Here is a 27,025-nt window from a genome sequence, read left to right on the forward strand (position 1 = left end):
TGCCTGTTGTTAGGATAAATATGTCTGTAGTAACAACTTTAGCAAGACAAACACATAAATTGGGGGTGGAGCTTAGCATGTGCTCTGTGCAAGATAGAGGAGAACAAGAAGTATTTTGTACCTTTTATCTGTGAGGGTTCAGGGTATCTGCACTTTCCATGCAAGATGTTTCTCTTTTACTTTCCTACAGCAGTGCCTAGTGTTACCCTTTCTTAGCTGCTTATTTCTTTTTTATTTTTCTGCTCATCAAACCTTGCAACCCAGTGCATTAGTAATCCCTTCTCTCCCTATGTTATTATAGTGCATTAATCATCCCCCAGCAGAGTGTTGGCTTGTTTAGCATAGAAACAGAGAAGATTGTCGGCAGAAAAAGACCACTGGGGCCATCTAGTCCGCCCTTTTAGTATTTTGTTTCTTATTATCTTAGGATAGATATATGTTTATCCCAGGCGTGTTTAAATTCTGTTATTGTAGATTTACCAACCACCTCTGCTGGAAGTTTGTTCCCGGTATCTACTACTCTTTCAGTAAAATAATATTTTCTCACATTGCTTCTGATCTTTCCCCCAACTAACCTCTCACTGGGTCCTCTTGTTCTTGAGCTTAGTTTTTTTTAGCGCTTATGGTAACTCTTTGCTTGCTGTCCTGCTGATGTTCTTCTGACATAACACAATCCAAAAACCAAGGACATCTGTAACCCCTTCTCCCCACACATATCATCTATAGTAGTATATTGTGTAATACAGCTGTGCACCCTGAAATGGGCTCTAAGGGGCTCAATAACAATGAGAAGTTTAAAAAAAATAGCCTTGTCATTACCCTTAAGGGTTAATCTAGTAAAACAGATGATCCCGGAGTGCTGGGTGTTGGCACTCTACCAATCTGATATAAATGTAAAGGGTGCAAATCAATTTTTCCAGGAAAACCCTTTTTAACCTTATTTTTCCCTGCAAGCAATACAGGTGTTTTGTCACTAGATGGCGCTATAAAACAACATTTTCCGGAAACAAGCTAGTGACTACCTCTGATGTTATATCTCTACAGAGACATGCTAAAGGGAAATCTTCTCATGTTATCTGCTGAATCATATTTTGCCTTTCTGTAAATTAGATTTAGCAGAAAATCTTATCCTATGACGTACAACAGCTTTTTTTCTTTTTCCAAAAAGTTCAGCCTTTAATTTTTTTATTTTTATTTTTTGCACTCATATTCCCTTCCAAAAATAGAAGAGCAAATTTTTTAAATGGGTCAAAACTGATAATCCAGACATAACCCCCCTCCCCCGCCCACTCGCTGGAATCTCCAATGTTCCCAGTGTTCTTTATTACCTTATTTGTTGCCAAGAAAACCCCAGGATCCTAGATGCTCTATTGGGCACAATTTCTATTATGGATCTGGGTTAAAGTGTACCAGTCCATAAAAAAAAGTTAGCATGAGGTAGGGATTAGAGATGAGTGAATACGATTCGATCGAGTAGGTATTCGATCGAATATTGCGGTATTCGAAAGATTCAAATTCAATCGAGTAGTGTGACGAATACGCGGGAAACATTCGAAAGCCCTCCCATCGCACTTGGCGCTTTGTTTAATCCAATCACCATGCAGGGAGGCCGTGAGGGACCCTGGGAGAACACACGCAGCGCAAAAACGGCGTCTACTCTCATTGGATAGCTGAACCACATGACCTCAAATCTTAAATACTTTGCTCCCGCCTCTCGACCGCAGATGCGCTTTCAACCTAGTCAGGGAAAGATCTTGGAGCAGGAAGAGATAGGTTTTGGTCAGGCAGGCTTACTACAGAACCCAAAAGTCCTTTTCAGGGCTAAGATCAAGCGAAAAAGGTCAGCATCAGCAGGTGTATTCATTGCAGAACCCTGTGTGTACAAGTGACTTATAGTGTCCTTGGTTTAGCCCACTAAGGGCAGGTAAACTTTATACAAATTGTGCCAGTAGCCCAGTAAAAGGCACGTGATACCTATTGTGCCAGTTGCCCAGTAAAAGGCACGTGATACCTATTGTGCCAGTTGCCCAGTAAAAGGCACGTGATACCTATTGTGCCAGTTGCCCAGTAAAAGGCACGTGATACCTATTGTGGCAGTAGCCCAGTAAAAGGCACGTGATACCTATTGTGCCAGTTGCCCAGTAAAAGGCACGTGATACCTATTGTGCCAGTTACCTCATCTCTGCTCTGCTGCGGCCTAGCGTTCGTACAGCGTAATGCAAAATATGCGCAAATAACGTGGATGCTCTATGGAGGCACATTGGAATCATGTATGTAACACTGCGCACGGAACACGAAGGAAATGTGTGAACATTGCCGTAAACATTCGTAAAGTGTTCGCAAATATTTTTCCTTCGCAACTGCGGAGAGTGGCATTATACTGCGATTTTGGGGTGTTGGGTGCACCCAGGCATGCTCCCCCTAATGTCCCAGTGTCATTATGGAGGTGTTTGCATTGTTTAGGGAGGTTTGATGGGGGACTTGGTGACCTCCAAGTGGTCAAATTTGGATTTCCAAGTGCCTCGAATTTTTTTTCCCATAGACTATAATGGGATCGAATATTCGTTCAAATAGTCGATTATCGGTGCCTATTCGATTTGGATTCTCGAAAGTCGAATATTTCACTACTCACTCATCTCTAGTAGAGAGTGTTCAGATCTTGACTGATCAGAAGGAGAAGCATGCTGCTGCGTGCCAGAATGGCTCCATAGACTTACCTTATGAGTCCGTCCAGGTCACATGACACAGAGCCATAACAGAACACTGTAACCATGCACTTCTTCCAGCTCGTTCTTGGGATTGGTTACAGTCTGAAAATTCTAGGGCTACCTACAGCTGTAATGATCATGATCATTAATTCCGTCCGGAATGGAATGGTCGTTGTTTGTACATAGTGGTAGCATAGCCTTACAATGGCAACCATCCATTTCACAGATAAGGCTAGGTTCACACTGCGTTTTCAGCATCCGTTTAACGGATCAGGTTTTTTTTAACGTCCAGAAAAATAGGGTCAGCAACGTTTTTTGGTCCGTTTCGGATCCGTTTTTTTTATAATGGAAGTCAATGGAAAAACGGATGCACACAAATGAATCCGTTTTTTGCAATCCGTTTTACATGCGTTTTTTGCACAAAAAACGGATGCGTTAAACGAATGCTAAAAACGCAGTGTGAACCTAGCCTAATCCAGTAATCCAGTTTTTTTATTTTTGCATGACAATTTTTTTAATAGTAGCATGCAATGTACAATATAATGTTTTGAAAAAAAAAAAATTAGTTGGGTGGATCGCAAATTTTTAGGCTTTTAGGCTTTTTAGCGGTTATCCAGCCAAAATCTTTTTCTTTTTTACACTTTTAAAAATTATATAAAACTTTTTTTTTTACAACTAGGCAGTATGATTGCTGTGACCACAATGCCCTCATGCCCTGCCAATGGTTTCTTTCACATTAGATTATATCAGTGGCATAGCTACCATGAAGGCAGGAAAGGCAGTTGTTATGGGGCCCCGTGCTGCAGGGGGCCCGGGCCCTGCCTGGCCTGTCTCCCCTGTCTTCATGGTAGCTACGCCACTGACAGTAAAGTACCCTGTCAGAGACGCTAAAGGGAGCTGTCTGCAATCCTCTCTCAAGCACCTCCGCATCTCCCCCGACACAGACTCAGAGCGTCCTGCACCAGTGTCCCCCTCTCCACAAGTGGCAACAGTCACGGGTAGGTTCCACTAAGCCCTGCCCCCATCGCGGCAGCCCCGCCCCCAGCGACCACCGCTGGTGGGATATTAGATCATGGCAGAGTGCGCAGGACCTGAGGAGAAGACACACAGCAGGAGGATGGTAACTATCACTGTCAGCTGGAAGTCACCAGCTTCCCTAGCATCCTGTATAATGGGGTCTCTCAGCTTCCCTAGCATCCTGTATAATGGGGTCACTCAGCTTCCCCAGCATTCTGTATATTGGGGCCACTCAGCTTTCCCAGCATCCTGTATAATGGGGTCACCAGCTTCCCTAGCATCCTGTATAATGGGGTCACCAGCTTCCCTAGCATCCTGTATAATGGGGTCACCAGCTTCCCTAGCATCCTGTATAATGGGGTCACTCAGCTTCCCCAGCATTCTGTATATTGGGGCCACTCAGCTTTCCCAGCATCCTGTATAATGGGGTCACCAGCTTCCCTAGCATCCTGTATAATGGGGTCACCAGCTTCCCTAGCATCCTGTATAATGGGGTCTCTCAGCTTCCCTAGCATTCTGTATAATGGGGTCACTCAGCTTTCCCAGCATCCTGTATAATGGGGTCACCAGCTTCCCTGGCATCCTGTATAATGGGGGTCACCAGCTTCCCTAGCATCCTGTATAATAGAGTTTCTCAGCTTCCCTAGCATTCTGCATAAAGGCGTCACTCAGCTTTCCCAGCATCGTGTATAATGGGGTCACCAGCTTCCCTAGCATCCTGTATAATGGGGTCACCAGCTTCCCTAGCATCCTGTATAGTGGGGTCACCAGCTTCCCTAGCATCCTGTATAATGGGGTCACCAGCTTCCCTAGAATCCTGTATAGTGGGGTCACCAGCTTCCCTAGCATACTGTATAATAGAGTCTCTCAGCTTCCCTAGCATTCTGCATAAAGGCGTCACTCAGCTTCCCAGCATCCTGTATAATGGGGTCTCTCAGCTTCCCAGCATTCTGTATAATGGGGTCACTCAGCTTTCCCAGCATCCTGTATAATGGGGTCTCTCAGCTTCTCTAGCATCCTGTATAATGGGGTCACTCAGCTGCCCTAGCATGCTGCCGCACCCCGTGACGCCCCCTCTCCGCCCCACTGGCACAGGAGGCGCAGTTGGGCCCAATGTGAATAAAACATTTGCAAATAGACCATTTCTGAAAATTTTTACGCAGATCGGGCCCATCTGCACCTAAAAAAGGCATTTTAGCCTTTTAATAAATGTCTCCCAATGTTTCCATATGACTTTAAAGTAAAGGGCTTGTCTACATATAAATATATATTTTTTTTTTACAGATTCGTTGGATGGTGAAAAAATATAAAACAAGTGATACTCACCTACCTTGGTTCCCCACAGCTGCCATTACAGCGCCTCCTGGTCACTTCTTTAGTGGTATGTCCTCCTCGCACACTGACTAAGGCCACTGACTGCAACTTTTTGTAGTGATACAAAATATGGTAATTAATTTTAACTGTTAAGTGACAGTAGTAGTCAATAATAGAGATGAGCAAACCGGGTTCGGGTTCGAGTTCATCCGAACCCGATCGTTTGGCATTTGATTAGCTGGGGCTGCTGAACTTGGATAAAGCTCTAAGGTTGTCTGGAAAACATGGATACAGCCAATGACTATATCCATGATTTCCACATAGCCTTAGGGCTTTATCCAACTTCAGCAGCCACCGCTAATCAAATGCCGAAAGTTCGGGTTCGGATGGACTCAAGCATGCTCCAGGTTTGCTCATCTCTAGTCAATAAGATTGCCTAAAACTCAGTGTATTGCTTTGAGCTACAGTTGTAGCTCAGTACTTAAAGGGGTTATCCAGCATTAGAAAAACATGGCTGCTTTCTTTCTGAGACAGCACCACTTGTCTCCAGTTTTGTTTTGCAACTCATTTCCATTGAAGTGAATGGAGATTAACTGCAAACCACACCTGACCTGGAGACAAGAGTGGTGCTGTCTCTGGAAGAGAGTGGCCATGTTTTTCGAAAACTGGATAACCCCTTTAAAATCTTGTAGTGCTAAACAAAAAGGTCAGTGTAGTCCTGACATTATGTGGGTAATGACTGTGGTCAGAGATTGTCTGAGCGGGCAGTTCCTGCAGGGGTGATGCATCTCAGGAATCTGGAATAAGTACTGACAAGGAATCAATCAGAATGGGAGATGGGGTATTGGGGTAGATGAGTATCACCTCTACTTTTACTCCCTCCCCTGTCATATAAAAAAAAAATAGTGTGGAATAACCACCTTAAAGGGATTTTCTGAGCAACGTTTAAACAAAAAGAAATCATACTCGCCTGTCCCTATTTTACACACCCCCTTCTTTTTTTGCAAATTCAATAGACAATTCAAAAGTTTAAAATCTATCAGAGTCTCAAATAACGAAATAGTTGGGAGAAGTTTGTGTTCTCTCCCTGCTCTTTCTACATAACCTAGAAGGACTTCTATGAAAAGTCTATGGGTCAGTCTCCTACCAGGCCCCCGCTGATCAAAACTTTTGACAATTCAAAAGTTTTTCAAAGAGGCAGTTACACTTTATGGCTATGTTCACACAGCCTACGATACCAGCCGTTCCGGGTCACGGAACGGCCGGTCTCTGAAAAGATCATCCCGGCCGGTACTGCAGTACCCGGCGGATAATCCTTCGGGCCTTAGAGTTCTGATGCGGGCGCATCCACGCGCTCGCATCAGAACACTCCACTGCACACTATGGAGCGAGCGGCCGGAGCGGCTCGCTTCATAGTGTGCACTGACATGGTTTTCTAGGGCCGCTATTCACTGAATAGTGGCCACAGAAAACTGACATGTCAGTTCTTTGCAGCGCCGAAAGAGATCCCGGCCGGAGCGTATACTATGTGTATACTGTATGCTCCCATAGAGGAATAGGCAACGTATGTTTTCGTGAAAAGTACGGCCATTGTTGTCGATTACAACAATGGCCGTACTTTTACAAAAACAAACATTGTGTGAACATAGCCTAAGACAGAAAGTTGGCAAAATAAGCGTAATGGGGGGAATTGTGCCACCCCACTGTAGAAACCAACAAACACGTACCCCCCCCCCCCCTCCCCCATCAATTTTTGACATTACATGTCAGCTCTGAGCCACAATAACATCTCGTACTGTAACTTTTTTTTTCCCCTTTGGACTGAGAAGTGAATTAATTTCCATCTAAACCAGATGAGCGTCGCTCTGTGGAAGTCTCATCGTATTTCAGTTTCTCTTCTTGTTTTCTGTCAGGCCTCATTGTGAGAGAGATCTAATTAAGGAGCGCCCTCGTGCCATTTTAGCCGAAGAGGAATAAGTAAATGGAGCCATTTATTGTTCATTTTTCGTGGCGCCAGACACTTCTGCAAATCTCGGAGCATTATTCGAGAATTCCGACATTGTCAGTGGAGCAGGTTTCTATTAAAACACAACCGCTCTTTATATAGCGCAGTAACATTTCGCGTCTCGCTCGGTTGTCTTATTAGTTATTTATTCCCATTTTAGCCGTTTTTGGGGCATCTGTTTACTAGTGTGCACGCACCGATTGGTCTAAAATTAGCCATATACATATTCAGGGGGTGGATGGGGTTTAACACTCCTTTAACTGTGTAGTCATCTAATTATTCTTGCTGGATCTAAAAAAAATAAATAAAATCCCTTGACATTTAAAGGAGAAGTCCGGTGAAAATTTTTTATTAAAGTAATGTATTGCCCCCCAAAAGTTATTCAAATCACCAATATACACTTATTACGGGAAATGCTTATAGGGTGCCTTCACACCTACCGTATCGCAGTAGGAAATCCGCTGCGGATCCGCAGCAAATGCGCAAAAGATTTAACTAAATTAATGAACACCGCATTAAATACGCACTGTCAAATCCGCTGAGGATCCGCAGCAGATTTGTAAGTTCGGATTTAATGCTGTGTTCATTCATTTAGTTAAATCCGCTGCGGATCTGCTGCGGATCCGCAGCGGATTTTCTACTGCGATACGGTAGGTGTGAAGGCAACCATAAAGTGTTTTTTTCCCTGCACTTCCTACTGCATCAAGGCTTCACTTCCTGGATAACGTGGTAATGCCACTTCCTGGATAACGTGGTGATGTCACTTCCTGGATAACGTAGTGATGTCACTTCCTGCATAACATGGTGATGTCACTTCCTGGATAAAATGGTGATGTCACGACAGACTCCCAGAGCTGTGTCGGCTGTGGCTGCTGGAGAGGATGATGGCAGAGGGATGCTCAGTGTCCCTCCAGTGCCCTGTGTCCCTCAGTGTCCCCCTGCCATCATCCTCTCCTGCAGCCACAGCCGCACAGCTCTGGGAGTCAGGTTGTGACATCACCATGTTATCCAGGAAGTGACATCACCATGTTATCCAGGAAGTGACATCACCATGTTATCCAGGAAGTGAAGCCTTGATGTAGTAGTAAGTGCAGGAAAAAAAGCCCTTTATAAGCATTTCCCGTAATAAGTGTATATTGGGGATTTGTGTAACTTTTGGGGGACAATACAATACTTTAATAAAAATTTAAGCTGGACTTCTCCTTAAGTGTACCTGTGGCTTCAAAAAATTTTTTAAAAACTTGTCTAGCTTGATTTTTTTTAAAAAAAATTCTTTGGAATGACAAGGTGTTTTTTAGGATTCTGACCCCTGAGCCCCCCCCCCTTTTTTTTCAATCTTTCCATTTCAGGGAGCAATGAGAAAAGCAGAGTTCTTTGCCACATCTTTGACACATAGTTACTTTCCCTCTTGGTTGCCTGTCCAATCACAGCACAGCATACACTCCGCTCTGCTATGCCATGATATAGTGCACTAAACAGGCTGGCACTGTGCCAAGATGATGATTTGTATAGCACTATAAATGGCTTGGGTATTGATGGTATTGATGCTCTGGGTTTTGAAGGTGTGGTGTGTGAAAAAATGAAAAAAATAGCAGCAGCACAGCAAGGAAGGGGTTACACTAAGTATTTGGCGATGCTGAGGACAAGCCTCGGACTATTACATATAAGAGGCCGGGATGTGCGCACATAGCAGCACAGCAAGGAAGGGGTTACAGTAAGCACTTAGTGTTGTTGCTGAGATCAGAGGGAAGCCTTGATTTACCTTTCAGGGACAGGGAGGATCTTAAGGTGAATGGACACAGCTTGCAGGTACACAGTACTTCTCTCTTCTCAGCAGAAAGTGCATACTAATAATTTAGTGATGTTTTTCTAGGGTAAAGAGTCATTTTAAGTGTGATTTCTAGTGAGGGGAAATAGTATGCACATACAATGAATAAGGGTTATCTTCCCCCTATCTCAGGCTTAAAGTGTAGCAGGTACAGTTAGGACCCTATTACACACACAGATTTATCTGACAAAATTTTTTAAGCCAAAGCCAGGAATGGTTTTGAAAAGAGGAGAAATCTCAGTCTTTCTTTTGGTACCTGTTCTCTGTTTCTAGTCCATTCCTGGCTTTGGCTCAAAAAAATCTGTCCGATAATCTGTTGGTGTAATAGGACCTTTAGTACTATAATTCTGCTTCTCCCCATAAATGATGTAAATACAGATAGTAGTGCCTCCCTGTAAATAATGTTTTCACAGATAGTACTGCCTTCCTGTCTCTCCCTCTAACTAATTTACATATAGATAATACTTTACTCCATATGCACAGTAAGTACTGTCTTCCTTTCTCTCTCTAGAAATTATGTAAACATAGCTAGTACTGCCTCTTGATAAATCATTTAGATGCAGACAGTACTGTGAATATTTTTTAACAGATAGTACTACCTTCCTGTCTCTTCTTCTACCTAATAAATATATAGATTGTACTATACTCCATAGGCACAGATAGTTCTGCCTTCTTGTCTCTCCCTGTAACTCTCTAAATGATGTAAATGCAGATAGTACTGCCTTCCTGTGAATAACATTTTACTGCCTCTTGATAAATCATTTAGATGCAGACAGTACTGTGAATATATATATATATATTTTTTACAGATAGTACTGCCTTCCTGTCTCTCTTTGTAACTGATTTAAATTATGCAAACACAGCAAGTACTGCCTTCCTGTCTCTCTCTATAAATTATGTAAATACAGATAATACTGCCTTCCTGTCTCTCTCTATAAATTATGTAAATACAGATAGTAATGCCTTCCTTTCTCTCTATAAATTATATAAACCCAGATAGTACTGCCTTCCTGTCTCTCTCTATAAATTATGTAAATACAGATAATACTGCCTTCCTGTCTCTCTCTATAAATTATGTAAATACAGATAATACTGCCTTCCTTTCTCTCTATAAATTATATAAACCCAGATAGTACTGCCTTCCTTTCTCTCTATAAATGATATAAACCCAGATAGTACTGCCTTCCTTTCTCTCTATAAATGATATAAACCCAGATAGTACTGCCTTCCTGTCTCTCTCTATAAATTATGTAAACCCAGATAGTACTGCCTTCCTGTGAATAATGTTTTAACAGACAGTACTGCCTCTGCATATAGTATTGTGAACAAAGATTTAACAGCTAGTACTGCCTTCCTATCTCTTCCTGTAACTGGTTCCTGTGATGGTCAATTGTCACCTGGGATTTTGAACTTGATGGACTCTTGTCTTTTTTTTTATTTTTTAATCTTATTAACTATGTAACTATGCAAGTACTCTGGGAAGTGGAGCCCGCTGCCGATTAGTTGAGATGATGGGAGTAAAATCCATCAATATTATAGTCCCTAATAATCCCTTTTAACATTTTATAATTTAAAACATTTGCCATGCTGATGGTTTCCTTAAAACCCATGGAAAGCCTGGAAATGCACATTTATATACAGACATGCAATGAACTGACAGACCAGGAAGCCAAAAGGCTTAGACTGATAAATGACATCTCAGAGCACTGAACTCTTACTCTATTCTTTCACTGATCCAGACTCCATATTCTTTTCCTCTATCATAGAACATGCAGGAGATTTTATTTACAAGTTGTTTATATATCTTCATTTTTTTATTTTTTTAACCAAACTTTTAACTCTGTAAATCAGATTCCCATAGCAGCTGGAACCGTCTGGTTGCTGCAAGACATGACAGATGCACTTTTGCAGAATTTGATTTTCACAGAAAAAAAAAGATTTTTGTCCCAAAACACACACACAAAAAAAAATCCCTAAGAATATGTCTGTGGCGGAGCACTTAAGAGCTAAAGCGACTAGTTATTTATGAGTCCGTGAGTGTTGGAGCCCATGGGAAAGTGGATGGCACAGCAGAGAATGCGGCATTCAGACTTGTCTGGTTTCAATCAAAATTTCATTTCCCATCCCGGGTTGGTGCTCTCCCAGTGTCTTTGGATGCAAGGATTTGCTGTCAGATGTTGCCCTCTAGTGTACGGTTAGTAATATTGCAGTTTGTAGTTTCTACAGGACAGGGATGGGGAACCTTTCTTTTAATCAATTCTTTATTTTAGAACATTTTTATAATATGGGAACCTCTAGCTCTGGTAAAACAAAAAACAACAATTCCCATCATGCCTGGACAGACATAGAAAAAGCGGGCAATGATGGGAATTGTAGGTTTGAACAGCTGAAGTGCCAAAGGTTTCCATTCTTGTTTAAAAAGTTTGGCCACTTTATAGAAAAATAGTTCAATGTACAGTATTAGTAAGTGTACTCACTGCTTTTACTTAGAGCAGATCCCTGTGTACCTCATAGAGCTAAAACCACACACATTCAGACTGTGCTGCCCTTCACTGTGGCGAGTCTGTCCATAAAATGGCCGACATGGAGGAGCATGTGACCATGCCCCGCCCCCCAGTGTCCTCCATAGGCATATACAAGTTTAGCTTGGGGGCGGGGCATGGTCACATGCTCCTCCATGCTGGCCATCTTATGGACAGATTCACCACAGAGCAGGACAGCACAGCCTGGAGGAGAGGAGTCTGATTTTAGCTCTATGAGGTACACAGGGAGCTGCTGTCAGTATATACAGTGAGTACACAGGGAGCTGCTGTCAGTATATACAGTGAGTTCACTTACTAATACTGTACACTGAGCTATTTTACTATAAAGTGGCCAACCCCTTTAAGGGTAATCTACAGGCACTGCATTTCTTATAAAGGAATAAAACTGTATTTAAATGAATCAGTCTTCCCACAGAAGAGCTCTACTTAGCACTTTTTCAAGTGACGGGGAGATTTATCAAACATGGTGTAAAGTGAAACTGTCTCAGTTGCCCCTAGCAACCAATCAGATTCCACCTTTCATTTTCCAAAGCGTCTGTGAGGAATGAAAGGTGGAATCTGATTGGTTGCTAGGGGCAACTGGGCCAATTTCACTTTACACCATGGGGGAGATTTATCAAACATGGTGTAAAGTGAAACTGGCTCAGTTGCCCCTAGCAACCAATCAGAGTCCACCTTTCATTCCTCACAGACTCTTTGTAAAATGAAAGGTGGAATCTGATTGGTTGCTAGGGGAAACTGAGCCAGTTTCACTTGACACCATGTTTGATAAATCTCCCCCACAGTGTTTATTTACCAGCTCTTTTCCCAAATTAATGTGGAACATTCAAATTAGAAAAAAATCAAATTTTCCCAATACAGTGTGGATTTCACAGAGTGGGTAATTTCCACTGTCCTGTACCCTCAGCATGTGTATTGTTGATGATCATGACGGTTATAGTGGGTGTGCAGTACAGAAGTGGGTGTTGTCTGATAGATGGGGCTGTAATGGGAACTTAGCGTCCTATGAGTAAGAATCTGGATGGATTTCAAATGCATGAGGAAATTTCTATGTAATTTAAAAAGAAAAAAAACTCTTTTGCATGACTTATTCTTTAACATGATGAAATTTATATGGATTTGCAAATTACTATTTAAAAATCCCAAGAGTTCCAGTACTTATTATCTGCTGCATGCCATCAAGGAAGTGGGGTATTCTTTCCAGTCTGACACAGTGCTCTCTGCTGCCACCTCTGTCCATGTCAGGAACTGTCAATAGCACTTTGTTAAAGGTAAATTAAGAGCTATTCCAAATAATTATTAAAGTCCATGGGTCCATACTTTGATCAGTGGTAAAAGTGGCAAAGAGCAGGCAGTTCAACATTTCATCAGGAACCAAGAAGTAGCCATGAGTAGCGAGGGATCAGGGTAGGTGAGTATAGGCATCTTTTTACTTTTACACACCTCCAAGCATATGTTAAATAAGAAAAAATCACTGGACAACCCCTTTAGCATCACTGAAAACTGTGCATTACCAATGCAAACAATAAAGATACTGCCTAAAGAGCAAACATAAGGAAGAGTGCGACACAAAAGTGCAGTTCATAAGCCCTATACATCCTAAAACCAACGAATAACGCAAATAACAGACAGTGGGACGCTGCATGTGGATGGTATTATTGTTAGTATAAAACAAAAAGAAAAGAAGTGAAGGTCAAAATTTGTGCCCATTATGGTGCCATGTTGTTTCCTCTCCCCCATCCGTTTCATAGCTTGTATATTGATATTACATACTATTGGGAATTCTACATTGACAGGTGTGTGCAGGGTATTTGTATACTCATCACATCCTGACGTCTGATATCAGTGGAGCATAGAAGCTTCCTGCAGAAGTGATGGGTCACAGATCACTTATGTAAGGTCCTTCCGTGGTAACTACTGAATCACTGATAGGTAGTCCTCTCTCTTACAACACAATGAGGTTTAACTGCTGCAGAACCTCATAATACACCGTAGCTGCTGCAGAACATCATAATACACCTGAGCTGCTGCAGAACCTCATAATACACCTGAGCTGCTGCTGAACCACATAATACACCTCAGCTGCTGCAGAACATCATAATACACCTGAGCTGCTGCAGAACCTCATAATACACCTGAGCTGCTGCAGAACATCATAATACACTTCAGCTGCTGCAGAACATCAAAATACACCTCAGCTGCTGCAGAACCTCATACTACACCTCAGCCGCTGCAGAACCTCATAATACACCTGAGCCGCTGCAGAACATCATAATACACCTCAGCTGCTGCAGAACCTCATAATACACCTGAGCTGCTGCAGAACCTCATAATACACCTGAGCTGCTGCAGAACATCATAATACACCTCAGCTGCTGCAGAACCTCATACACCTCAGCTGCTGCAGAACATTATAATACACCTCAGCTGCTGCAGAACATTATAATACACATCTCGGCTGCTGCAGAACCTCATAATACACCTCAGCTGCTGCAGAATATCATAATACACCTCAGCTGCTGCAGAACATCATAATACACCTCAGCTGCTGCAGAACATCATCATACACCTCAGCTGCTGCAAAACATTATAATACACCTCAGCTGATGCAGAACATCATACTACACCTCAGCTGCTGCAGAACATCATAATACACCTCAGCTGCTGCAGAACATCATAATACACCTCAGCTGCTGCAGAACATCACACTACACCTCTGCTGCTGCAGAACATCATCATACACCTCTGCTGCTGCAGAACATCATCATACAAAGCTCAGCTGCTGCAGGACATCATAATATACCTCAGCTGCTGCAGAACATCATTATTAGAGATTTTGCCGAATTTGCTGAAGTTCAGGTTTGTGTGAACCTGAACTATCGGCGTCTGATTCCCGCTGTCTGCAGCTTCCGTTAACAGGGTGGATACAGCCTTACGGACCGCCCGGAAAACTGGGATGCAGACATTGGCATAGGCTGTATCCCAGTATCCCAGTATCCCTGTTTCCAGGCGGTCCTTACGCTGTATCCACCCTGTTTACGGAGGCTGCAGATAGCGGGAATCAGAAGCCGATAGTTCAGGTTCATATGAACCCGAACATCGGCAAATTCGCTCATCTCTAATCATAATACACTTCAGCTGCTGCAGAACATTATAATGCACACCCCAGCAATATTAATCGTGTGGTTTTAATGTTATGGCTGATGGCGTATAGTAGGTATGCGCTTTCACTGTTACATTTTATGACTGTGATAATAAGGGCACACGCAATCGAAACCTTGTAAAACCAGTCAGACCACTCGCTGAACCTGCTGCAATGTAAACAGTTGTACGGTGTGTTGCACAACCCTGCGTAGACAATAACTTCCTAAAATACTACAGTTAGAATATATTCACTTCCTTATTAGACCACATGATTGACAACTACCCAAAACCAGACAGACTCATGATGATGGAGATTTTGTTACTTATAGGGGAAGAATGTCCTACGCATGTTCCTACTGATAAAGGAAAACAAAACATTATGTTGACTGTAAAGCAAAAAGCTGTCATTTTGCAACAGCTGGAAAGCGACATGTTAGGGACTACTTTTAAATATATATTGATTATGTATAATATCCCCCATGTACTGCTTTTATCTATCTAATGGTATGATCATATGGAGGGCCTTATGGTGAGTGATCCTCCCCCTACCCTGCACAGCACACTTGCTTTACTGCACAGCTGTTACTGCAGCAGGCTGTAAAGTCTTGTGTGGGCTCTATAACACGGAAAGACTATCGTGTGAAAAATTGGTATATTGTTCTAATTTAAGCGATATTTTTCCGTTTGTATGCAGGCAACGATCAAACAACCATAAAATTATTGTTAATCGTTCTAAAATCTTTCGGTGTATGTACACACCAATTGTTCGTTATTACGATTGCTCGTATACTAAACTATCATTCCGTGTATTACGGTGAACGATTTCAAGTTGTTCTCAGAAGAGATACTTTGTAATCGTTTATCGTTAATCGTAGAAAACAAAAAAATCACTTTGTCTAAAAGGACCCTAAGGGAGGAGCTAGAAAAGTGGCCCACAGAGGGACTGGCAAATCTGGCATTCGCAACCACGGAAAGTGGCCCACAGAGTGACTGGCCCATCTGGCAATTTCAGCCTTGGAAAGTGGCCCACAGAGGGACTGGCAAATCTGGCATTCACAACCACGGAAAGTGGCCCACAGAGTGACTGGCCCATCTGGTAATTTCAGCCTTGGAAAGTGGCCCACAGAGGGACTGGCACATCTGGCATTTGCAGCCTCAGAAAGTGGCCCACAGAGGGACTGGCACATCTGGCATTCGCAGCCTCAAGTTCTGACCTAGTTATAGGTCTGATGACCCAAAACAGCGGCTGTCAGTACTGGTCATCACACCCACAGATGGTCTAGAACTTGCAGGGGTTAACAAAACATGGCTGCTTTCCTCCAGAAACAGCATCACTCTTTTCCTCAGTTTGGGTGTAGTTTAGAAGCTCAGTTCCATTGAAGTGAATAAAGCTGAATTGTAATACCACACACGGGGTTGGCGCTGTTTTTGCAGGAAAGTAGCTATATTTTTTTGTAATCTTGGATAATCCCTTTAATTTTTACACAAGCACTTGTCTGTATTATGCTAGTGAAATACTGTCCTTAGACTGACACCCCTAGTTTGTTAGGAAAGGATTCTCACCAGATCAGGTGTGGCTACAGAGAAAATTGTAGTCTCACTCAAAAATTATCTCTGGTTGGTTGTCAGGCTCTGTTCTCTCTATGGCGTAACTAAGCCGCATACCTGAGGATGACAGCACATTTTTTTTCCGCTCTCACTTCCCCTATTAGAGCCGCATTGTAACCGAGCTGCAGAGTTGAAATGTTCTGTATGCAAGTGCAATGAAGGAAATTTTGATATGAAAGCCCCATGTGACTTAAAGGGATTTTCCAGGTGGTCAGCTGATTGAAAGGATCACACAGCATCCCCTCCATTGTTAAATGGGCACATGTTGATATTTTTTAGTATCACCTGTACCTAGTATTACAGCTCGCTGCAAATTTATATCATTCAAGCAAATCAGACTAACCCCTTAAGGTCAAAGCCAATTTTCATTTTTGCACTTTTGCTTTTTCCACTTTATGTTTAAAAGTCCATAGCACTTGCATTTTTTCACCTAGAGACCCATATGAGCCCTTATTTTTTGCTAAACCAATTGTAATTTGCAATGACAGGCATTATTTTTCCATAAAATATGCAGCGAAACTGGAAAAAATCATTTGCGCTGTCAAATTGAAATAAAAAAGGAATTTGTTTTGATTTCGGGGAGTTTTGCATTTAGGCCGTTCGCCCTGGGGTAAAACTGACTTGTTATGCATGTTCCTCAAGTTGTTACGATTACAACGATATGTAACATGTATAACTTATATTGTATCTGATGGCCTGTAAAAAATTCAAACCATTGTTAACAAATATATGTTCCTTAAAATCGCTCCATTCCCAGGCTTATAGCGCTTTTATCCTTTGGTCTATGGGGCTGTGTGAGGTGTCATTTTTTGCGCCATGATGTGTTCTTTCTATCGGTACCTTGATTGCACATATGCGACTTTTTGATCGTTTTTTATTACATTTTTTCTGGATTTGATGCGACAAAAAATGTGCAATTTTGCACTTTGGAATTTTTTTTTGCGCTGACGCCATTTACCGTGCGAGATCAGGAATGTCATTAATTAATAGTTCGGGCGATTATATGCACGGCGATACCAAATATGTTTATTTATTTGTTTAATTATATTTATAAAATGGGAAAAGGGGGGTGACTTGGACTTTTATTAGGGGAGGGGATTTTTTATTAATAAAAAAAACATTTTTACTTTCATTTTTACATTAACTAGAAGTCCCCCTGGGGGACTTGTATATAGACAGCACTGATCTCTCATAGAGATCAATGCTGTGTATATATGAAGTAATGATCCATCATATCGGTTATTCATTGCTATGGCGTGCTGCAGGCCATAGCAATGTATTGCCGAGCCGGGATTAGCGTCATTGCGACGCTGAGGCCCGGCACGGGCAGAGGAATGGATCTCCCCCCCGCGCGATCGCATCGTGGGGGGGGAGATCCGTCTCACTAGACACCAGGGACAGGGAGAGCACAGCATCTAAGTGCAGCTGTCAGGTTTAGCAGCTGCATTTAGAGGCTTAATTAGCCGGCGCGGCAACAGGACCCGCGCCGGCTAATAGAGGCGCTCCCCGGCTATACATATCAGCCGGGAGCGGCACTGTTCAGAGTGGGGTCCCGGCGGGATCCCTCTCTGAACACCCCCCGCGGCGCCATGGCGTATCAGATACGTCATGGGTCGCTAAGGGGGTAAATAGGTCTTCTAGGTACTAGGAAAAATATTGAGCCGTGCCTGAGAAATAGTGGAGTCACAGTCCTTGTGATGTGCAATGATCAGCCTGACAAAAGCTATGCAGTGCTAAACCCAAAGCTGTGGTACCTACCCATAAGGGACAACCTTGCCTATGTCAGGGGTGACTGTTCTATACCTAGTCAGGCCGTTCCAAAAGAAAGCAAGAAAGGTTTGTCTGCAGTGGAGCAAAGTGTGACTTAGCCAAAGTACTCCATTGATTGAGTGGCTAACTTCGCCTGGTTGTGCAGTGCCATGGCTCATGCTTCCAGACCTAGCACTCTGTAATAAAACAGTAAAATTCGATTCAGCTACTTTGAGCGAATGCGTAAAAGTGTAATAGTGAACGTGATAGTACAGGTAGTTTCAATGCTAATAACAATGAAAATGACATGTGTTGGTAAATTGAACCATGAGTCAAGATACATGGCAGCATATTCTAATTTTATTTCCTAGATTTATGCGTCTTCTATGCCGACTCTAATGAATTACAGAATGAGTAGGAGAAACGTACAAAAAACTATGCAAGACTCGATCATTCAGTGTGTGCATATAAAACTGGGCCTAACCAGGGGCCTAAGAGCAAGCAATGATCGTCACAATGGTTCATATCATAGACAGAGCAAAGTAGACCCGATAACAATTGTGGACAGCTCTCTCCACTAAAGTTTAGTGACGTAAACAGACTATCAAAGGGTCATGTCAGAGGTTTTGATAGGTGTGGTCTAGATTTAGAGGCCAACTAGTACACTAAAGCCGATCCCGTTGATCAGTGCTTTTTTACCCAGCCCATTATATGGTTCGTTAATCATGCGGCCAAGGATGCAAAAATTATTACTAGACTCTTGCCATTGCTTTATTCAACTATTTTTATTTTATTTTTTTTATTTATAAATTTTATTTTTTCCAATTTAAAAGGAAGAAAAACATACAAAGATTACAATCACTTACAAAATCAATTCCATAATCAGGTAATGTAATACATAGCATAACATCCAACCCTTTAATCCCCCCCACCCTTCACATGGCTTCCGGACATGGCTTTAATCAACTATTGGCCGCACATCCCCAATTAAAGCTCTATTACAGGAGACAATATTAACCTGTTTTGCCCAGTATTCGCCCATTAATCGTCCCTTAAAGCAAAGGGATAGAAGATATCGGCTGAATGTTGTACCCCCTTTATTCTGCTTGGCTCTTCCTGGTTCTCCTTGAAAAGCGGAGCCAACTTTGTACGGATGTATAAAAAGTCTATGAGATCTTCTATGAATCCATACATAGATTTTCGAGAAAACACGAGCAGAAACAAAGGGGCACAGCGCTCTTTCGAACTCTTCTGCCTCTTTGTTTTACCAAGCGCCCTTGATTCCAGAGCGTCTATGGGAGGGCCCGCTCAAAGAATTGACACTGAGGCAGGTGGGATTCCATGGCAGAGAGCTCTGCAGCGGAATTCTGCCGAATTTGCTCAGCGGCAACTTACCCTATGGGGGAGGCTCAGGCAAAGTCATGGAGGCTGTTGTGTGAGGTACGAACAAGGGGGAGGCACAAAAGGAGGTCATTAGTAGACCGAAGGTTGCGTGAGGTTCGGTAGCGGGATATCAGGTCAGAGATGCACAGAGAGGACAGGTCGTGGATGGCCTTGTACGTCATGGTCAGCAATTTAAAATGATAACATAGATAGATTGTATTGGTTTACATAGATATCCTTTATCACTCTTAGCGATTTTTGGTTCTTATAAAGGTTTCTCTATGGCAGTGCTTCTCAATTCCAGTCCTCATGGTCCACCAACAGATCATGTTTTTAGGATTTCCTTAGTATTTCGACGGTGATATAACAATAGACAATGTATCAGGTATTATCACAGGTTTTCTTTCTATGGGGTATCCTCAAATCATGACCTGCTGGTGGGCCATGAGGACTGGAGTTTAGAAGCACTGCTCTATGGTATTAAAAAAAGTTAGAAAAATTGGTAGAAATTTTGAAAATGGAAAAAAAAGTAAAGTCCGCTGCACTTTGTCGTGAACTCTATAGCAAGGAATTATTGGTTTAATATAAGCTTTTCCTCTAAGCTGAAAAATATTCAATGGAAGAAGGTAAAAGGTCAGTCCAATGATATCACAGTCCCATCATGTCTATTGACAGCCAAAGGGAGTTTTCCCCCGTTAAGATCAAGAGACGGAATTTAATGTTAATTCCATTCCTCTATCGAGAACTTATGAATGGAAATCTCTCTTTCTCTCTCTCTCTCTCTCACTTCAGTGGACAATAAATGTCAGATGATCACGAGAGCCTCCAGACAGGAAAAAGAGGAACCTGGAGAAAATGTCTATAAATGGTTTATCAGAGTTCACAAGTTCACATTACGGGATCTTCTGGCAAATCCTATAACCTACCAATAGTGATCCAACCAGTAATTGTGGGTGATCCTATAATACATAGGGTTAACTCACCTATTACCCCACCCCCAAATTGAAAAACTGATGGGTTAACAATGCTAATCGTGTAATGTCTGATTGCAGGATATCCAACCTGCGTTTGAAAATCCCCTATTGTACCACAACTTTAGTGTGCTTGGGTCCTAGTGGTTGGACTCCCCTCAAAATCAGACACTTGTCCCGTATTCTACTTTACCACCGTTTCAGTGTACTCAGGTCCCAATGGATAGACTCCCCCTTCCCCCCCCCCCCATTACTCTCCTATAATAGGCTAAAGCCCCAATAGTACAAAACCAATAACTAGTACAAATGGAATCTGAAAAAAATTATTACTTTATGGAATTACCATAAAATCACAACACAAAAAAAGTTAAACACCATTGTTCTCATGCCCCAGTGGTCGGACTGCCCCACAATCACCAATTTCCTATTATACTCTACCACCACACCATTGTACCCCGATCCCAGTGGTCAGACGTCCATTGTACTTGGGTCCCAGCGGTCGGACCTCTCCCGCAATCAGACACCAAGGGGTTTTTTTCTCAGTGGTCGGACTCCCCTCTCAATCAGTGTGCATGGTAGGGTCATTGGTTGATCATGTAGGTCAGTCAACTATATGACTGGACACTGCAAACATGGTATGTCTTACATGTACAATTCCTCATCACAAAACAGCAATGGAATAATTAATTATTATCACTGTGATAGGAAATCAGTACCTTACTAGAGACAGTACACATCCAAGCAGACGACAAGTCATCACTCTGGGTCACCTGTTGCAGGGGAGCACGGGGCTCTGTGTACACATGGTCATTGTCTTTCTATTCTCTATTGTGAGTATCTGTATAAAACCAACATAAACCTACCCAACAACAACAAAAGTCCACTGACGTCTGTTCATTGACCATAACTGCAGAATAAGGAACTGTCGTGTTAATTGGCAAATCCTACTATCACATGCGGTCTAATACTGTGGTTCATTGTAACATTTAGTTGAGACATAAGATGTAAGGAAAGGGAAACCAAGGGACAGTGGGGCAATGTAACAATGGAGACTCTTGAGTGAGTACTTCATTGGATTTTTTTTACTGATCTCCCTGAGCTCAGTGGTTGCTGTTTTGTTGCACCAAGTGACACCTAAGGATGCAGCGGCCAGATCGGGGATATTATCCTAATAATACTAGACTAGAAATTTTCAAGTAAGAACAGTAAAAGCGAAAGCACTATTAGAAAATGACTGATCATTTAATATATCAGGTTTTTATTATAAAGAGATTTATTGTTCTTAGGGCCAAATTATGTATTACCCGATCACTAATGTAACCTAACTGCTAGATCAGTGCTCGTTTACTGAGCCTATTTTATGGCTTGATAATCATGCAGCAAGGGCTTTATGTATATATATATATATATATATATATAGAGAGAGAGAGAGAGAGAGAGAGAGAGAGAGAGAGATGAACAAAAATTCGCTGAGAATGGGTCCGTCAATTCGCTTCACTCTGCGAAGCAAATTCCTGCCCATTTGTTAAGGAAATTTGCAAAAAAAACAAAATGGTGTCTGGAGCATCACTGGGCAGGAGAAAGTACTTAAACATAATCTTTATCGCCCATCCAATCAGTTGCAGTCCCCTCTGTGATGTCAGTACCCCCTCCTCCCCCTCTATATAAGGAGGTTCGGCAACGGAGGTGGCCAGTCGGCTGTGTGTAGAGGAGAGAGCAGGATGGCAGCGGGCAGTTAGAGCAGTGCAGGGAGAGACTAAGAGCGATATAGGGGAGAGAGGAGAGGATAGGAGGGCTGATTGTGGGGGATTTTTTGTTGTAGCTACCAACCAAGTTTCCAGTTTACCAAGTAACTGGGTGCCTATAGAAATTCACTGGAACCAGTGAAGACACAGTCCATGGCATTCACTTACTGGGCACTATAAACCCCTATTGAGTTATACCAATTTACTGGAATCAGTGAATTGAGAATGTACCTTACATAACCAGTGGTTGCAATCCACTCCTACTGTGTTAAAGAAATTTGGTTTCATTACTGAACTGAGTGTGCACCTTACATAATCAGTGCTCGCACTCCACTCCTACTGTGTTATACAAGTTGGGTTTCATTACTGAACTGATTGTGCACCTTACATAATCAGTGCTCGCACTCCACTCCTACTGTGTTATACAAGTTGGGTTTCATTACTGAACTGAGTGGGCGCCTTAAATAATCAGTGCTCGCACTTCACTCCTACTGTGTTTATACAAGTTGGGTTTCATTACTGAACTGAGTGGGCGCCTTAAATAATCAGTGCTCGCACTTGACTCCTGTCCTGGGAAAAAAAATCATATTACGCCGCTGATCCCCCAAGGTCCACTGCTGTCCATGGCAAAAATTGGATGATTGACTGGCTGATTGTCTGTTTTTTCACTTATGATTTTCCGATTTTTGACACTTGTACGACAACATATGCAGCAAGCCGGGGTGTGGAAGAGAGTGAGGGGATGAGGAGAGGATGATGGTGGTTGTAGTTTTTGGCTTGTAGGTGGTTATGCCTCTCCTGTGTGTTTCGATGAGCTCCTAAGTGAGGGAATACACTGAGGGAATACACTGAGGGCTGCAGAGTGAGAGTGTGCTGTTACCTGCAGGATGGCTGGGTCTTGTGGTGCACCGCAGCCTTACTGACTCATTTGTCACGGTCTCAGGTGGGCACAAGGGCTTCCACAGGTACAGGTTACTCTCTGGTGCTTCCTTGTATTCTCCCTCTCTTCTGTGGGCTGCACCTCAGGGCCGTTTTAATACATTGGTGGGCCCAGTGCACAGGCCTCAAGAGTGGGCCCCCCCCAACCTTAACACACAGTATGATCCCCTGAAAATGTCCCCACACTGTATTAAGAGCCCCAATACATACGGTAGTTACCTTATAACGATATCACCAATGATACCATTACATAATACCGCCACACCATGACCACTATCACTACAGCCCTATAACAGTTACATCCATTTACTCACAGGGGGCGTCTTCTCTCATCAGAGTCTTTCACCTTTTCTCTGTCACTCCATCCAGCCCGGGCCACCATGAAGTCTTCTCCTGGCTGTGAATCTTCTCTCCAGAATCTGCCAGAGAAACATTTTAGGCTCCAACACATACAGTAGTAAGGTCCCCTGTACCCCTATACAGTAGTTACCCCACTATGTACCCCTATACAGTAGTTACCCCCCTATGTACCCCTATATAGTAGTTACACCCCTCTGTGCTCCCCCACAGCTGTGTGCTGCCCCCAGTAGTATATAGACACCTGTGTGCTGCCCCCAGTACTATAGACCAATAGGTGCTGCTCCCAGTAGTATATATACCCCCTGTGCACCCCCCAGTAGTATATAGACCCCATTGTGCTGCCCCTAGTATATAGACCCCTTGTGTGCTTCGCCCAGTACTATAGACCACTAGGTGCTGCCCCCAGTAGTATATAGCCCCCTCTGTGCTCCCCCAGTTATATATACCCCCCCGTGCATCCCCCAGTAGTATATATACCCCCCATGCAGCCCCCAGTAGTATATATATCCCCTGTGCTCCCCCAGTAGTATATACTTCCCCTGTGCACCCACAGTAGTATGTATATCCCCTGTGCTCCCCCAGTAGTATATAGTCCCCCTGTGCATTCCTCAGTAGCATATATACCCCCCTGTGCACCCTCCAGTAGTATATATATCCCCTGTGCTCCCCCCCAGTAGTATATAGTCCCCCTGTGCACCCCACAGTAGTATATATATCCCCTGTGCTCCCCCCAGTACGCTTTCCCAGTTATATATATCCCCTGTGCGCCCCCGAGTAGTATATAGCCCCCATGTGCACTCCCCGTTATATATACCAGTTATATATACCCCCTGTGCGCCCCCAGTTATATATACCCCTGTGCGCCCCCCAGTTATATATACCCCCCGTGCACCGCCCAGTTGTGTATATATATATCCCCTGTGCGCCCCAGTTGTGTATAGCCCCCCTCTGCACTCCCCCAGTTATATATACCCCCCTGTGCGCTCCCCCAGTTATATATATACCCCCTGTGCGCCCCCCCCAGTTATATATACCCCCCTGTGCACCCCCCAGTAGTATATAGCCCCCCTCTGTGCTCCCTGTTATATATATACCCCCCTGTGCACTCCCCCAGTTATATTTACCCCCCTTGTGCTCCCCGTTATATATACCCCCCGTGCGCTCCCCCAGTTATATATATACCCACTGTGCGCTCCCCCAGTTATATATATATACCCCCTGTGCGCTCCCCCAGTTATATATATCCCCCTGTGCGCTCCCCCAGTTATATATATCCCCCTGTACACTCCCCCAGTTATATATACCCCACTGTGCACCCCCCAGTAGTATATAGCCCCACTGTGCCCTCCCCGAGTTATATATACCCCCGTGTGCTCCCCCTGGTATATATACCCCACTGTGCGCTCCCCCCAGTTATATATACCCCCTGTGTGCCCCCCCAGTTATATATACCCCCTGTGTGCCTCCCCCCCCAGTAGTATATAGGCCCCTCCTGAGGCACCACTAGTAGTATAGACCCCCGCTGTGTGCTGCCCCCCATTATATAGCCCCCCTTTGTGCTCCCCACTCCCATATAGCAATTAAAAAAAACACTTTATACTCACCTGGGTCCGCACGTTCCTCTTCTCTTCACCTCACTCTTATGGCCGCAGGCAGTGCTTTACCTGCGGTCACAAGAGGCCGCTCTCCCCTCTCGCAGTGTCGGCGCTGAGTGACGTCACTCAGCGCCGATACCACTGCGGGAAAGCGGCCTCTTTTGACCGCAGGTAAAGCACCGACCTGTCAGTGCCGCTGCTGCTGCCTGTACCTATGAGCGCTCGTAACAGTACAGAGCGCAGCAGCAGGCGGGGGGGCCCTGCAGGGGGCGCCATGGATGGGTAACATACCCATCCCGATGGCGCCCCCCTGGCAGGCTGGTGGCCGGAGCCCTGTGCGACCGCAATGGTCGCACAGAGCAAAGGCCGGCCCTGCTCAGGGTGGGCCCCTTTAACTAGTGGGCCCGATGCACGTGCACCATGTGCCCTCTGGTTAAAGCGGCCCTGCTGCACCTGTGTGTAAGGTGGTCGTGGTGTGGACCTTTGTGAGATGCTGGTGGGCCCTGTAATCCTGTGGACCTCTCCCCCAATGGTACTTTAGTCTGTTTCCCTCCCAGTCAGCTAGGGAGCTTTCTGCTTTAAGTTACTAAGCCGGGCCTTAGGCCACAACTTTCAGGTCCTAGAGGTATCCAGGGGTCCTAATAAATCTCTCTCCCCCCCCCCCCTCCACCGAATTCAGAGTTAAGTTAACTCTGCTACTCAGTATACTCAAGTCCTTTTGCTTAGGGTTCCTTTCCTTAGTGGGAATCCTAACAGTAGAGAAGTACTTTGGGGGAGATTTATCAAACATGGTGTAAAGTGAAACTGGCTCAGTTGCCCCTAGCAACCAATCAGATTCCACCTTTCATTCCTCACAGACTCTTTGGGAAATAAAAGGTGGAATCTGATTGGTTGCTAGGGGCAACTGAGCCAGTTTCACTTTACACCATGTTTGATAAATCTCCCCCTTTGTGTCTCTCTCTCACTCTCAACTTCACTTCTCCTTTTGTTCAGTTTCTCCTCCACCTCCTTTATCGCCTTCCCCGGCCTGCTTACAGCCACTAGCTGCACTATACAGTGACTGTACTCACTGAGCACTCAGCTCAACACTGACTGAACACTACTTCCTGTCACAGCTAGGTTTTGTGAGGAACCTGCTCCTCCCACTTTCTGTCAAGTTCTAGGGGCTTCTTACACTACCTAAAGCAGTTCCCACTAAGGACAGTAGGTGTCACTGTTTTCTAACAGTTTGTGTAGTGTGTTTTGTAAAACATTTAACCCATTCTCTGCCTGCCAGTTACACTGGTACAGAGAAATACATATAACAATTTACATAGGAATATGTTACCTTATAGAATATACAATAAACCACTTGTGGACAGGTGCCATCTTCAGCCCATTGGGCTCTGGTATACTACACATGCATTAACAAATTCTCCCTTCTGTAATAGTCCCAGTATTGTAGCTACTATAGTTTTGTCTGTTTTAATGAAATTCGTTAAGATTCGATATGCGAATCTTAATGAGTTTGACCCAAAATTTGCGAAACTCACAAAACAAATTTTTGTCTGCCTTACCAATCTCTATATATATTGTTAGCGATGTCCGTGCAGCCTTTGCTGTATATAGTAAATAATATTCGTTATAATATAAGTATATACGTTACCTCTCCATGCTCCCCGGTGTTCTGATCACTTATCACTGACAAATTGCTTGATATAACTAGGAGAAATGAGTGCATGGGGAGAGAATTTTTTTTTTTTTTTTGAGGGTACACTTTCCGTTTTTAATTTTCTTGTAGTAAAAAAAAAAAAATATCTATACCTGGTATAGCTGAAACCATATTGACTCATAGAATAAATGCAGCATTTTCTGTTTCCTGCCACCGGTTGCACAGGCAGATTAACACTCCTGCCAGGTCCCTTTAATGGCACTCTTTTAAGAGTACATATAAAGTATTGGAAAAAAATTATTTCAGGAGGAATGGAAAAAAACAGAAATTTTTCCGGTTTTACTTTTTAGTTTTAATTTTACAGCATTCACCATGTGATATAAATGGCACACTGACTTTATTCTGTGGGTGAGTATGAATACAGCAATATCAAATGTCTATTTGATATTAGGGAGTAATAGTCAT

At 43.4% G+C, this 27,025-nt stretch overlaps 1 protein-coding gene across 1 annotated transcript in view; it reads left to right on the forward strand.

The window, feature by feature from the left end:
• The first annotated feature begins 11,642 nt into the window (after positions 1 to 11,642).
• The window catches only part of IL12B (interleukin 12B), a 47,273-nt gene continuing 31,890 nt past the window's right edge, over positions 11,643 to 27,025 (forward strand). Inside the window, exon 1 of the mRNA XM_069953224.1 lies at positions 11,643 to 11,662. The gene's annotated coding sequence lies outside the window, so the exon portion shown is untranslated. The remainder of the gene's footprint in view (positions 11,663 to 27,025) is intronic.

The sequence above is a fragment of the Dendropsophus ebraccatus genome, chromosome 1 (assembly GCF_027789765.1).
Source record: "Dendropsophus ebraccatus isolate aDenEbr1 chromosome 1, aDenEbr1.pat, whole genome shotgun sequence".
Taxonomy (NCBI): Eukaryota; Metazoa; Chordata; class Amphibia; order Anura; family Hylidae; genus Dendropsophus; species Dendropsophus ebraccatus.